At 40.6% G+C, this 16121-nt stretch overlaps 1 protein-coding gene across 3 annotated transcripts in view; it reads left to right on the forward strand.

Moving 5' to 3' along the window:
* Positions 1-16121, forward strand: part of CERS6 (ceramide synthase 6) — a 348839-nt gene that overhangs the window by 295007 nt on the left and 37711 nt on the right. The window lies entirely within an intron of this gene.

The raw sequence follows: 16121 nt of genomic DNA on the forward strand, positions 1-16121 counted from the left end.
GAGATTATTATTTCTAAAAAAAGTATTATTCCTCCAGTTCACTTAAAGTCTACCACTGATGACAGATTTTTTAAATTCCATTTGGGGAAATAGATTTGAATGGGAAATGACAGCAATGGAAGGGGAGAAGGTGGAGAAATGAAGGGCTTCAGTGATACCTTTTCAGTCCAATAGAAAAACTATGAAAACGGGATTTTTAAGTGAGTAACATCTATCATTGACATTCCATAGGCAAATTAATCTCACCCCATACACACACACACATATACACACACACACACCTTCTCCTTGAGACTCACAGCCCTTTTGGACACCTACTTGTTACAAAAATTGCATCCCGGCAGCAGCACCCTGTGTTGGCAGAAGGCATTTATCAAACTCATTATAATAGTTTTATATGATTGTAGGTAGGAAACATTAAGTAATTTTGACTATAATGTATCTATACTTATTTCAGGATTGGAGCTCTTTCAAGATTATGGGCAGAACTAGGGGTAGGAATTTAAATAGAAGAAAGTCAAGGAAAATCCAGGAAAATTTTCTCAGAAGAAAAACAGAAATCTTTTCCTGCTTAGAATTTCTGAGAACCTAGTTTTTAAAAAGTAAGCATCACTATTAAGGACTTACATTTGCTTTCATTCTATCTCTTAAGGATAGAATGAAAGCTGAGATGTATCTCCTCCTTTCTAGCTAATGTCGACAAGCTCTTCCGGTTTAGACAGCAATGAGATACCAAGCAGATAAACTCAGAATATAGAAATTATGTAATGCTGCTAATGAGATAACTCATGGGTATGTCCTGTGATGATAACATAAGCCAGCTGCTTAGAAAAATCCTTATAACCAGAAATGCAAACCAAGAGCTTATAATATTGCAAATACTGTAGGTTTCCTGCCACCTCAGCCCTTTGTGCAGTCAAGTTTTTCAAAAAGCAGCTTGTGGAGAGAAATATTTTATTGCTTGCGGACAAGAAATAATTTCTGTATACCTGCTCCCATTGTGATTGGGCATCCAGTGAATGAAGTCCTTGTCAGATACGTCTCATAAACGATGTGAGTGCTTGGATGACCTTTGTTTTGACCCTGTTTCAATTACTAGAGTGTAATGGGCATTGAGAGTATTTAAAATAGTAAGGTGAATGACAATTAAAAAAAAGTGTTTTAAGTATTTGCCTTAATACTGTGAAGCCATTCAAAAATTTATTTCAGAATAGTGACTCCTAAAATTGGGAGGGACAATACAGGTGACTGGCTCCAGACCCCTGTCCTACCCGTCTGCCCAGGGTAGGAATTCTCTCAGTTCCTCATCAGGAGTATTGCTTTAGAGGTCAGGGGAGAAATAATTTTTTATATGAAACAGAAACCTGGGTCCTTAGAATTTCTAAACGAGGAATTTCTTAATCTGATTAAAACCCCCTGAAACTGCTTATAAAACATATGTGTGTACATTTTTTGTTTCCTAGGGAGAGGACCCATGGCTCTATTAGATTCTAAAAGAGATCTGTGACTCCTTCCCTTCCTCAAAAAAAGTGCCTTTTGGAAAACAAAGTGTACCCAACCACTTCTAACTGAAAACTCTTAAGAATGGGAGGGTTTCTGCTATATCATCTGTAGGCGTTCTCTTCAAAAGCATCTCTAATCCCTTCAATGATTCCTGTTTGTTGTTCTCCTCCGTTTGTTCCTCAGAATTCCTGTTGTCACAATGTTCTGAGTGTGGACTAGCCGATACAAAATGTAAAAGCACTAACAAAAAGCTGTGCTTAGAACTGCGTTTCTTCCGAGGCAGTTTGTCTCTGCATTAGCGTTCCGCAGGCAGTCTTGATAAACAGCTGAGCTGCTGCCAGACTAGATCGCCTTCAGCTTTCACTTATCTCGTTTTTAATGTATTTTTATTTCTAATTCTGACGTATTTGCATACCTAATCAGACCACCTACATTTATTTCTATTAGATTTCATCATGCTGTTTTCAGATATTCGGGCCTGATTAGGATCTTCTGAACCATATCCACTGCTGCACTTACCCTGCTACTTTTATGTTACTTGCAAACATGCCTTTCACGCTTCTCCCAGCTCACTGAAGCAAATGTTGACCCAGAGGGACTCCTGTGTACACTACTGGAGAATTTCTTCACGTTGACCTCCATCTCTCAACCACCAGCCTGCCTTTATGATTTTCTGTTCGTGACTGTCTTATAACTGCTTTGTCATTAGGCCTGCTATTTCTCCATATTTTTAAAAGGTGTTGTAAAAGACTTTGTCAGAGATCTTGTGAACATCAAGTTCATGCTCTGTACATGTGGTGCTGGGCAGAAAAAGATTCATGGCCCAACTGGCTGGCTTGGTTTTTGGCTTTGGCTTTGGCCTTTGCTGGCTCCTTCCTGGCTCTTCATTTCTAAGTGCTCACCAGTCTGTAATTTCTGGTTCCTGCCCTTTCCATATAGATGTGGACTTTTACCTTCTAATATACTACCACTTTTTGTGTATTTAATGGATATTTACTGGGCACTTACTGTGTCACTAGTACCGGGCTGGGTGCTGAGAATTTGGTAAGACAAGGGCCTCTCTTGGGCACTTGAATCCCTACAGGTCCCTTGAGTATTCTGGTCGATAATTGTGTGGGATGTAGAGATTGTCCGTTATTTTCTGAACATTTATTGGGTATGAGGAATGTAAGTGGATTGCTGATATTAACCAGTTTGGTTGCACGCACTAAGGAGCTCTGTCAGCCAAGTAGAGCATGATTCTAGATAGAGTATCACCTCAGTTCAGTTCAGTCGCTCAGTTGTGTCCGACCCTTTGAGACCTCATGGACTGCAGCACACCAGGCCTCCCTGTCCATCACCAACTCCCAGAGTTTACCCAAACTCATGTCCATTGAGTCGGTGATGCCATCCAACCATCTCATCCTGGGTCGTCCACTTCTTCTCCCGCCTTCAATCTTTCCCAGCATCAGGGTCTTTTCAAATATGTGTGTGAAATAGTCACTGGTCGAGGGAAAGTGCTGGAGCTAGATTGGTCTTCAGTTCTAACAAGGGTTTCATAGACTTATTTCCCCCTCAGATATTTGTACCTTAGCTGGAAGGAGAAACAGAATGATTTTTATGCCCTCACTTCTTTTAGTTTTGAATCCATTTACTTTGGAATCACCAGTAATACCCTGCAGGTTCCTCCCAACTATAATTGTGTTCCCACGTGAGCCATCAGAATTTTTGTGATTTGTGGGTTTGATGATACTTGGCTCATTCTGTGTTATATCTCTGGTCCATGCCTCACAAAGATGGCATACACCATAATTAGCCATTTCAGAACCGTGCACTGCCTGGACTTCCCTTTTGGCCATAAAACAGCACAGTCCAATAGAATTAGTGATATAATTCAGGCTTCGTAGTAATTTAAAATTTTCTAGTAATTACATTAAAAAAAGTAAAAGAAACAGGTAATATCCACTAAATAACATATTTTATTTAACTCAGTATATCCAAATTATATGATTTTAACATGTAATCAGTATTAAAAATTCTTGATATTGCATTATTTTTTTGCATGCTAATTCTTTGAAATTGGTTATGTGGTTCACATTATTACATCTACTCGAAAGTCTATGTGTTTTAGCAACTGGACAGCCCTTCATTTGCTCCTTTTTGAAAGTAAGCTTTTCCATTGCTATAATTGATCTGCATCTGTCTTTTCTCAACTCCATTTGTGTGTGGTCCCTGAAGTTCTTAACAATTTTCAGTGTTTCATGAAGTTTGGTTTTAATCTGCATGGAGTAAGTTGTGCTCAGTCTCACAGCATCTGTTCACAATGGGTTGCTCACAGTGACTACTCAGTAAGTATTTGTTGAGTGAATTAGATACATTTTAATTATGTTTTATTAGAGTATGATTGCTTTACAATGTTGTGTCAGTTTCTGCTGTACGATGAAGTGAATCGCTCTGAGTATTCGTATATGGTCTGGGCCCCCCTCTGTCCTCCTGCATCACGGAGCTGAGCTCCCTGTGCAGTGCAGCCTCTTCCCTCTAAGCTGCCTGCTTTGCACACCTAGGGCAAATGTGTCAGTACTGCTCTCTCAGTTCATCCCTCCCTCTCCTTCCTCTACTGTGTCCACAGATCTCTCTACATCTGTGACTCTATTTCTGTCCTGCAGAGAGGTTCATCTGTACCATTTTTTTAGGCTCCACATATATGTGTTAATATACAATATTTATTTTCCTCTTTCTGACTTACCGCACTACCCACATCTCTACAAACAACCCAGTTTCATTCCTTTTTATGGCTGAGTAATATGGTCTCACATCTGTTGTCTTCATTGAGCACCTTAAATTGTTGTGAAGTAGATAGGTGCAGTTTCTCTATTATACAGAGAAACTCATTTAGTCAGTAATTTACCCAGTCTCTCTGAACTCTGATCTCCTGACATCAGTTTAATTCAGCAAGTTCTAATTGTCCTTCCTACAGTACAGTGTACTATGTTATTTAAGGATTAGGCCATAAAGCTGTTGATGAGATATTTTTTTGGTAGTTGTTGCATTTTAAAAAAAGAATCATTTCTAAATGATTGTCCCTTTTATTCTGCTCCAGCCAAGACACTACACTGTAAGCATTGTCATCTTCTGGCCATACATTAGAAATCTGGTATCAGAAAAGGCAAAGCCACAAAGACCCTGAAAGGGAAGGTGCGTGGTGCAGTCAGTAGAGAGACTGCTGGCTTGGAGTCACGCTTCTCCTCCTCACTGCTTATGGGAAGCCCAGGTGCATAGCTTCTGTACATCTGTGGTCTCATCAGAGAAAAATAGCAGTAATTGTTCTGCCTGCCTTACCAGGAAATATTAAAGATAAAATGAAATATTATTTGTAGCAGTGTTCTATAATTATAAAGTACTTTATAACTATTCAGTTCAGTTCAGTCGCTCAGTCGTGTCTGACTCTTTGTGACCCCATGAATCGCAGCATGCCAGGCCTCCCTGTCCATCACCAACTCCCGGAGTTCACTAAGACTCACGTCCATCGAGTCCGTGATGCCATCCAGCCATCTCATCCTCTGTCGTCCCCTTCTCCTCCTGCCCCCAATCCCTCCCAGCATCAGAGTCTTTTCCAATGAGTCAGCTCTTCGCATGAGGTGGCCAAAGTACTGGAGTTTCAGCTTTAGCATCATTCCTTCCAAAGAAATCCCAGGGCTGATCTCCTTCAGAATGGACTGATTGGATCTCCTTGCAATCCAAGGGACTCTCAAGAGTCTTCTCCAACACCACAGTTCAAAAGCATCAATTCTTCGGCGCTCAGCCTTCTTCACAGTCCAACTCTCACATCCATACATGACCACTGGAAAAACCATAGCCTTGACTAGACAGACCTTTGTTGGCAAAGTAATGTCTCTGCTTTTGAATATGCTATCTAGGTTGGTCATAACTTTTCTTCCAAGGAGTAAGCGTCTTTTAATTTCATGGCTGCGATCACCATCTGCAGTGATTTTGGAGCCCAAAAAAATAAAGTCTGACACTGTTTCCACTGTTTCTCCATCTATTTCCCATGAAGTGATGGGACCGGATGCCATGATCTTCGTTTTCTGAATGTTGAGCTTTAAGCCAACTTTTTCACTCTCCTCTTTCACTTTCATCAAGAGGCTTTTTAGTTCCTCTTCACTTTCTGCCATAAGGGTGGTGTCATCTGCATATCTGGGGTGATTGATATTTCTCCCGGCAATCTTGATTCCAGCTTGTGTTTCTTCCAGTCCAGCATTTCTCATGATGTACTCTGCATATAAGTTAAATAAGTAGGGTGACAATATACAGCCTTGACGTACTCCTTTACCTATTTGGAACCAGTCTGTTGTTCCATGTCCAGTTCTAACTGTTGCTTCCTGGCCTGCATACAGATTTCTCAAGAGGCAGGTTAGGTGGTCTGTTATTCCATCTCTTTCAGAATTTTCCACAGTTTATTGTGATCCACACAGTCAGTTTTGGGTTTTTTTTTTCTAGAATCTCTTGACAGGTTTTCTCTGAAATTTTCCTTGATGCTGGTCTGTGTTAACTGTATTGGAAAGATAAAGGATGAAACCTAAAGTCTTTTGGCTACTAGGTATGTTTTTAATAATATTTACATATACTAATATCAGTTACTACCTTCATAAAGTGGGGTAGACTTGGATAGAAATAATATGTATTGAGATGTTTTACTTTTTTCATGTAAACATAATAATTTTAATATAATTTTAAGATTGAAGGGCTAGATCGGAATCAACAAACTGTGGCCTTTGAGACAAATTGCCTACTTTTATAAAGTTTTATTGAAACATAGCCTTGTCCATCTGTTACATATTGCCCTTGGCTGTTTTCTGCTACACTGGTTTAAGTGGTTGGAAAAGAGCATATGACCTGCTAATCGTAAAAATCCTTTACAGAACAAGTTTGCCAACTCTTGGGCAAGTCCATTAAGAATTAGTCCGATGAGTAAAAATAAAGGAGTGTGGGAAGTGGTATATTAAATATATTCAGCCTCTGGGTGTTTTTTAGAAGTCTTAGGCGAAAGACTTCCAAAAAACGACTAAGGCAACTTAGGTCTTAAAAATGACCAAGACTTCTAAAAATTAAAAGGCGACTAAGAAGTCTTAGTCTAGGTAGCCTTTGGACTACCTTAGGCAAAAATCGTGCAGATATTCTTAATATTATGTGTGAGTATAGGAGATGCACAATATCTCTCAATTAAATAACTTTTTCTCCTTTTGTGATTTGAGTCAACAAAAAAATGCAGTATCCTAGTAACACTTTCTACACAGAGTTAATGTCTTAAGTGACCCCTCCCTGCCTCCCAATCACTGCTCTGAACCTTTTACTGGGAGAAGGAGAAAAAGACCAAATAAATTATTTGCTCAGTATTATAAAATGTGTTTATATACCATCTATGGAAAAAATTCAGCATGGCCATTTTATCTGTTTTTTAAAATATCTGAGTATGGTAATAAAGTCTAATGCCAGGGCCAGGGATTTGAAAATTTAATCAAGGGTCTCACATATTTGAGAGTGATGTTTTGTGATGTTTTGTAACAAACAAAGAACCCACATCAGCTGTGATCCATTTGCTTGTGTTACCATGAAGGGCAGTCTTACGCTCAACTAATGATCTGCTCCAGCCCCTCTCACCTCCCTGTCTCTGGTCTCTGGGTCTCTGCCAGCCGGCCACTGTGTTCGTGCTAAGCCCCTTGTCACCATCCTGAGTTCAGCTTTGGTCCAGCTTGAGACTGCCCCTGGCCTACTTCCCAGTCTAGACCAGAACCCAAAGCTTCTGAGAAACCCTCCCTCCACAGGCCCATGCACAGGCCTCTATGTCATTATCAGTGGAGGCCACCCTGACTGTGTCCTTTCATTTTCAGAACTTCATCCTTGCCTCTGACTGTCACTTCTGGGATAGCAGTGTAGCCAAAAAGACAGAACCACAGTATCACCCACATCTCTAGAGTCATACCTATTCCTTGGGTGTGTAGGGCGGGTGTATCTTACCATGTATTATTAAACTTTCCATGTCTTTAGGGCAAGGGAGCAAGAACTTCTCAAATTCTTTCTAAACAAAGAGCCGCTTATTCTTTACAGATCTGTTCAGTGCACTCACTGTGAGCCAGCTGTATGTCAGGCAGAATAAGAGTGTTGTGAGGGTATAGGTATTGATTAGGTCATGAGCCCAGGAACACTCAACGCTGCAAAACTGTCAATAAATATTTATTAAATAAATAAATAAGATTTTAGAATTTCCCATGTAGTTTGGCACAGTCGTGACTGAGACTCTGTAGCCCATAGTGCATCTTTCTTTACGATACAGAATCAGCCAGTCCAGGAAGATGAAGCTGGCAATGACTCAGTAGCTTTTAAAAGCAGGGGAGCATTCCAGCCATCAAATGATTTTGCTCAGACAGATTTATAAAAGCAGAATCATGCAATTGTTTAATAACTGCTGCCACTGTCCACAGTGGATAATAAGACAGAAAGGCTTAATTAGGAATGCTAAGTGCCAACAAGTTGGAGATCCAAGAGTTAAAGATATATAAGGAAAGTCATAGAACATGTAGATATACTGAAACTGCAGGCTGACTTGAAGTCTGGTGGGGAAAGTGGTGAGTGGGGGACACGGCTCCTTTTTATTGAAGCACGAAGAGAGGACGTTGTCCAGAGGTTCCAGGGCAGCATAGGAAAAGGGCAACCATCCAAGAGAAAGACAGATAGGAAAAACAAATAGAGCACGTTTCCTCCATCCGTGGGACCACCGAAGAAAGTGCGCAGGAGCACACAACATCGTCTCAGCACAGTAATTAATTCTGTCCTCACATCCTGAACAGTTGTTCCAGCCTCCACCTGGGACTTACGTCAAGGCCCATCCTCAAATTCATAGCAGACTCCACATCTCTCAGAGCAACTTGCAGTAGCCCAATGTAGCTGTCCTGACTCCTTTTTTTTGCAACAGACAGCATGTAAACACACACCTAATTTTCACAGATACTAGTATCTTAGATTACTTTGTATCCCACACAATCCCAACTCATGCCTTTAAACTGAGTTGTCGGGGTATCAATATTTCATTTGATTTGTTGGTTGCTAAGGCATCACTGACTCGATGGACGTGAGTCTGAGTGAACTCTGGGAGTTGGTGATGGACAGGGAGGCCTGGCGTGCTGCGATTCATGGGGTTGCAAAGAGTCGGACATGACTAAGCGACTGAACTGACTGAACTGAACTGAATACATTGTATTGTGACCTATGAGTTACATATTCAGTAGTTGTTGAAATGTAGTATGGACCATTCATTGAAATATTTATTAAAACCTGTTTGAAGAAATGATTTTGAGTACATTCTGCTTTTTAATGGCACAGAGGAATAGCCAGACTGAAACAATTCCAGGTGTTTTTTAAATTTTGAGAGACAGAGAAGTACTATTTTAGTTACTTAACATTTTTAGGTTGTCTTCTGAGTTGATCTTCCCTGGTGGCTTAGATGGTCTGCCTACAATGCGGGAGACCTGGGTTCAATCCCTGGGTCGGGAAGATCTCCTGGAGTAGGAGATGGCAACCCACTCCAGTATTCTTGCCTGGAAAATCCCATGGATGGAGGAAGCTGGTTAGGCTACAGTCCATGGGGTCGCAAAGAGTCGGACACAACTGAACCACTTCACTCACTTCACTCACTCTGAATTGAAATGCAAGTGTAATAAAAATGTATTTGCAAAATGGAATAGTCTAGTAGCATAATCCTATTGCCCGGTAGTATCTGATACTAAAATAAGGAAATATTGAGGATTATTTCCCCAAATAGCCTCCAGTTCAGTTCAGTTCAGTCAGTTCAGTCGTGTCCAACTCTTTGCCACCCCATGAATCGCAGCACGCCAGGCCTCCCTGTCCATCACCAACTCCCGGAGTTTACTCAGACTCGCGTCCATCGAGTCAGTGATGCCATCCAGCCATCTCATCCTCTGTCGTCCCCTTCTTCTCCTGCCCCCAATCCCTCCCAGCATCAAAGCCTTTTCCAACGAGTCAAGTCTTCGCATGAAGTGGCCAAAGTACTGGAGTTTCAGCTTTAGCATCATTCCTTCCAAAGAAATCCCAGGGCTGATCTCCTTCAGAGAGATGGACTGGAAATAGCCTCCAGGGCTATTCAAACAGCCTCCAAAATAAGTCTCCTGTCTTCTCACCTGTTCTCTGCAATCATAGTTAGTGTATTGAAGCAATACATCACTATGAACCATCAAAAATTAGTAAAATATTTTCAGTGACTTTTTATTATGCCATTTGACTAATAATAAATGAACAAAACAAAATAAGGAAAATTTTCTGGTTATCAGTAAGTTAACTAGAGTGTTTCCATTAATCAGGATTTTCGCCCACCACATTTTACTGGTTCTTATTCCGTGGACATGTAAGGGTGTCTGTCTTTTGTCTGCTACTGAAGGGCAAACACTTGATAAAGCAATGAATACTTTCAGTTGTTATTCAAAGTACCCTCTGAACACATCCCAATCAGTCAACTCAAGGGCTAACATGAAGCAGTGAAGGAGTTTTTCTTTCCTTTTTTTTTTTTTCTTTGTGTACAAGTCTCTTAAATTACTTCTCTTCAGAACACTGGCTGATGTTAGGAGCATAGCCTGCAAAGTCAGCACTTTATTAAAAAGGGTGAAGACCCTTTCTTATATTAAGTCTGTAATATCTTCCAGAAATAAGTCAGGTGCCTCACAAAAGAGGTTCAAGTGCATCGACAAAGTCCAGAAGAAACAGAGCTTGATTGACTATCTCTTAGCAGCGAATTATTCATGGAGCTTGACCCCCTTTGCTCTACTAGCCGTAGGACTGCATTTGTTTTAAATTGTGTCCTCTTCACCTCACTCAAAAATTTAATTAGATGTTTGAGTCCCCTACTCTCAGGAGCAATTGCTCTGTGTTCTCCTGAAACACTGTTCTGTTCTATTGTTTGGTGATCGTTAATTTCCTTGTCACCCGTCTCCACTCAGCAGCGAGTTCCAAGCAGGGCTGGGACCATGTCACAATCCCCATGTGTATACCCAGTACTGTGCTCAGAGCTCCTATGCTCTTAAGTTTGCTGATTTACTTGACGATAAAGCTTTGGTTTATTCTAAGTCTTAATTCAGAATTCACTTTCACAAGTGTGTTCTCTGCAGGCAGGTAGTCTGTTTACTTATTTCAATATAATAGAGTATCATTCTTTCTATTTTCTTTCTCCCAAAATCAAGGAGAAATATTCTGAATGCCAGAGTAATGCTTACTTCAACTCCCTCATCTCTTGAGCCCACATATCCTAACTAATCCCCCTACATCATTTGTGCACCCCACATGCCACGCTGCAGCTAGTGTTTGGGAGAAGCCCTCTTTCAGACATAGAGGGCAGAGGACTAGACTGGGGTGGCCTTTACCAGACATAATGACTCGTGACTGTCCTCCTTTTCTTTTTAACTTGATTTCTACCCGTCCTTCAAAGATTTGGGGAGGATGGCAAAAGATTGCCTTATTCTGAAAATAACTGCAGGCGCAGCTAAGAGCACTGCTTATTTTTATCTTCTAGCCTAGTTTTTACTCACAAAAAAGTAAAATAAAGTGATGCTCTGTTGTGTATGTGAGATATGTAGATAGACAAGTAGATATTTGGTAAAGATGTGATATATGTGTACTTTATCATCTATATCTTATTTGTATCTTTTAAAACTATATATAAATATGTATCTTATTTATCATAGGTAAATATCTATGTGAGATAAGTATATATTTATCTTAAATATAGTATATTTCTGTTTATGTATTTTATGTATATCATATAGTAAAACTTTGGCTTACTCTTATCAACATCAGATAAATATCATGCCAGCTGCTTCATGTAGCTTCTCTTTTTAGTAATTAAAAAGCAGTGAGGTTATTGATTGCCTGCTGCAAAAGAAATGAGAGGAATAAAACTGAATGCTATATTTTCCACATAAATTGACCATAATGCCTTTGATATTTTAAAGAAGGCAGTTCTATTGCATTTACACAGAAACCTAACAGTTCCATTAAAACCATTTTACCTGCACTTGTTGTATCTGGAGACTCTTGATGCTATAAAAATGTCTAAAACATGTGTGTTTAGACCCTCAGCCAGGTCCAACTCTTTGTGACCATTGGGACGGTAGCCCACCAGGCTCCTCTGTCGATAGGATTTTTTTCAAGCAAGAATACTGGAGTGGGTTGCTATTTCCTCCTTCAGGCAGTCTTCCTGACCCAGGGATCAAACCTGCGTCTCCTGTGTCTCCTGCATTGCAGGCAGATTCTTTACCTGCTGAGCCAGCGGGGAAGCCTGAAACATCCCCACCATCATTTCTGCCCATCCTCAGGATATATTTCCCTGGACCAGTATCTTGAGAACCTTGAGAAATAGCCAGTATCCCCAAACCATTTGAGAACAGATCCAGGCTGTTTTTCCTAATGTAAAGAAAGAAGAGAAGTCAGTTTTTCTTCTTCAAGTTATCTCTCTGTTCTGGTGGGTAATGATGACTTATTTTCCTTACTTTTCCTATATCTGAGAAACTTCTTGGCAGTGAAAAATGATGCACTTTCCTTTCAAAGAAAGGAGAAAAATGTTTGACAGTAAGGTATTTTAGTTACTACAGTCACCATTTAGCCAAATGAATATCTTCATTTATAGTAGAAGAGCAATATATAGTTATTTTTTACTAAGGAAGAAGCAGCTCAACTCCACAGGAAGGAGACTTAAATACATTTCTATTGAATTCTTCCGATAACAAGAGCCTCTGATGATTACGAAAATAGCTTGAAAGTAACTTGAAGCCTGGTACAGTGGTAGGTGAAGGGTGATAGAGATCTCACCCAAGAATCTGGATTGAAACAAGCACATGTGAATAGTCATCTTGTCTTTGTGTCTAATGTATACTCAGTTAATGTTCAGGCCATCTCTTTGAGCTGATCCAAAAAAAAATCAGATTGACAAGATTTTTATTATTAACCTACATTGTTCAGAAAAAGGAAAAAGTCTACAATACCAAGTCCTGCAAGAGGCACCAAGGCAAATGAAACTACTGGTCCTATGAGACTGTGCATGTGTTCTTCATCTATAAAATGGGAGGCTTGGAATAAATGTCAAAAATGTCTTCTAAAATGTACAGAGTCTATGATTTCGTGATGATAAAAGGGTTGGTGACCTTTCAGTGAGAAATTTATTTATAGAGTGATCCCTGCAACAGATTCTGAGCAGGGGATGTAGGGGTGGTAGCAAGAAGAGAATAGATGCAGATGACTTGTTTTAAAAAGGTTGCCGTGTGTAGAAGGAAGGAAATAAGATGATCATTAGATGGAATACAGTATCAAATAAAGATTTTTATAGAATGTAGGACATCTGCGCTTCCTTTTGAAAACAGAGGAGAAAGAGTACTTGGAAGTGTCAGTGAGGTACCCATGCTTAAAGAAGAGGCTTCGGCTTTCCAGAGAAGTGAAGGAAGAGAGGCAAGCATCCAGTGCTGGTTCCAATTAGATGATGTCTCAGGTACCCGCGATTCCTTGAGTTAGTGCAAAGGAAGTGACTGGTGATACTAGCGATGAAAGGAGAGAAGACGGAGCAGTCAGCACCCCAGCAGGTTAATAGCCAGGTGGTGGGCAGCCCTCTAAGAGTAGGAAACGTGTCCTTCGGAAGCATGAGGCAGAAAAAAAAGAGTGAAAGAGTGGACTGGAGGATGTGCGTGTGGTAGAAAGGCATATCTGATGGTGTATAATTCCTTTCTGACAAAACCACGCTCATACCTGACAACATTTGGGGGTTGCATTGGCATTGGGGTGCGGGGTCCCAGGGAATGATAACAGAGCAATAACATGAACTGATTGCCATTTAAGCCAGAGGTCAGCGAACTCTAGTCATTTCCTGGGCACCTTGACCATTTAATACCGAAGATTCAGTTTAGGTACTGGGTTATCACCCAAATTGGTATATCGGCTCTCTGAACTGGTAGTAGCAAAATCTCCCTGGTATCTTTATGGCCCCAAATCAGTAATCATAACTATCTCTTGTTGTACAAGACCATAGAGACAATCAAAACCCAGAAAAGTTAAGTGACTTTGCCAAGGCCACAGTGAGCTTTCATCATGGTTAAGGGCAGAAATATACCTTCAGTGTTCTTTGCTAATATTCTCTGCTTTAATTCACTCTGTGCAGGGGATCAGGACAGCAGTGTGGTCCATAGACTAGGCTAACTCTGGCCATTTCCTTGGTTCTGCCACTGACATTAGGAAGACTCAGTATCTCTAGACTGTTGGTAAAAATGTTTTCAATTTAACATCCTACACGTGAAAGAAGGTATAGCAATTTTAAGGACTAATTGAAAACCTCCTGGCTATCTGTGATTTCTCTATCTGGTTCTCAGAAATTCAGTTCAGTTCAGTTCAGTTCAGTCGCTCAGTCGTGTCCGACTCTTTGCGACCCCATGAATCGCAGCACGCCAGGCCTCCCTGTCTATCACCAACTTCCGGAGTTCACTCAGACTCACGTCCATCGAGTCAGTGATGCCATCCAGCCATCTCATCCTCTGTCATCCCCTTCTCCTCCTGCCCCCAATCCCTCCCAGCATCAGAGTCTTTCCCAGTGAGTCAACTCTTCACATGAGGTGGCCAAAGTACTGGAAGGAATAAAGTTCATTATTGCAAGAAAGGATTGATTGAGTGATGAGTTAATTCAAGATTAGTGCCTTCTCAAATATTCCTCTCTTGTACCATTAGAACCTTCCTCCCCAGTCTAGTGAGATGAAAGAAGAGTATCAAAGCAATGTAAGTTACTTGCAAAGTGAGAACTTGTATCTGATGCGCAATATGCAAGATTTCTTGAAGTCAATGAAAGTGATGTTGATCTCCTCCTAAAACACGCCTAAGTCATGACCAAAGGAGTTGGCAAACAATTCAACAGTTGAAAAAAGGAAAATCAACAAGGATGGTGATGCGATGGGTACTTCAAGGAAAGGTGTGGAATTCAAAGGATTGTGAGAGACCCTTGGTAAATGGTAAAGCCCTTCAGTATTCTTAAATTTTCCTTAAAATTGTCGTAATACTACCGTCACTTCTTTTTGAAGAAAATTATGTAACCCTCTTCATGCTTCATTCGTTTTTGAAGAATAGATCTTTATTCTTTTTATTTATTTTATTTATTTCTTTTTTGGCTGCACCACACAGCATGTAGGATCTTAATTCCCCAGCTAGGGATCAAACCTATGCCCTCTGCATTGGAAGCACGGAGTCTTGAACCACTGGACCACTGGGGAAGTTCCTTCATTTGTTTTTAGTTTGCACTAAGAATTACAGCATAATTGCAATTATAACCTGAATTTGATTAAATGGAAGATAATTTCACTTTCATGAATTTTATATTCATTTCTCAAAATAAAGTCTTGATGGACCCTTTTGTTCACTCTTTTCTATGAAATTTATGTTCCATTTTAAATGGATTCACTTAAAATGGCTTTTTTTTTTTTTTTTTTTTGGTGACAGTGTTCCTTTGAATAGAATGACCTTCTGTACTCAGAATTTAAAGTGGATGTAATGTTTCCCTGATTTCTAAATCCAGTCTGTGTAACCTAGGAAGAGGACAAGGAAATCAATGAGTAAGGGGTGAATAGGTAGGGATAATTAACAGTGTTAATGGTCAGCCTCCAACCAAAGGGTTCAGTGGAGCCTGTGTGTTACTGGGGACTCTGTTGACATGACCGGCCATGGGATTCAACCCATGGAAGAAGTTCAGAGATTCCCAGGATAGATCAGGTGAAAGAAAGGAATCCGGTTTTTATGTATGCTTCATGATCCTATTTTTGTTTTCTGAGTTTACCTTGCTGAGTTTACCTTACTTTGTTTTCACGTTCTTTATCGCTGAAGGAAACATGAGTCCTTCCACCCTCCTCCCATTGGGAAGGGTGTGATCGACTGTCTTCTTCCCTCAGCAGGCAGTGAAGTGCTTGGGGTGGCTAAATACTTTGAAGCAGAGCGCTTCACCTGTCCATGGCAGCAGAACAAATGAAACACACAATTTGAAAATAGCCAATTGGTTTTAAAAGTGAATTTACATAGATTCCCTTTCATATTAGTGCTTTTCCTTTCATCAGCTTACTCCCCCAGATCTCATGAGGAAACGGCAATTAATATCTTTTAAGACAGCCCATCCTATTGTTCAAAGGAGTCTTTTCTTAACCAATTTCTACAGCACTTGAAAGAGTGTAAAAGCTAATCCTCTTTTGGGATTCTCACTAGATTTGGACCTTGTTAACCCTCAGGGTCCCAAGAGGTGGTTATGGTTACTGGTTTGAGGCCCCAGGGACCCCAGGGAGATTTTGCTACTGCCCAGTCAGAGCAGAGGGCTTCCCTGATGGCTCAGCGGTAAAGAACCTGCCCGCCAATGCGGGAGACGCAAGAGATACCGACTGAACTGAACTGAACTGAACTGAATCAGAGCAGAGGGCTTCCCTGATGGCTCAGCGGTAAAGAACCTGCCCGCCAATGCAGGAGACGCAAGAGATACCGACTGAACTGAACTGAACTGAACTGAATCAGAGCAGAGGGCTTCCCTGATGGCTCAGTGGTAAAGAACCTGCCTGCCAGTGCAGGAGATG

This window comes from Capra hircus, chromosome 2, assembly GCF_001704415.2.
Source record: "Capra hircus breed San Clemente chromosome 2, ASM170441v1, whole genome shotgun sequence".
In the NCBI taxonomy this organism is placed as follows: domain Eukaryota; kingdom Metazoa; phylum Chordata; class Mammalia; order Artiodactyla; family Bovidae; genus Capra; species Capra hircus.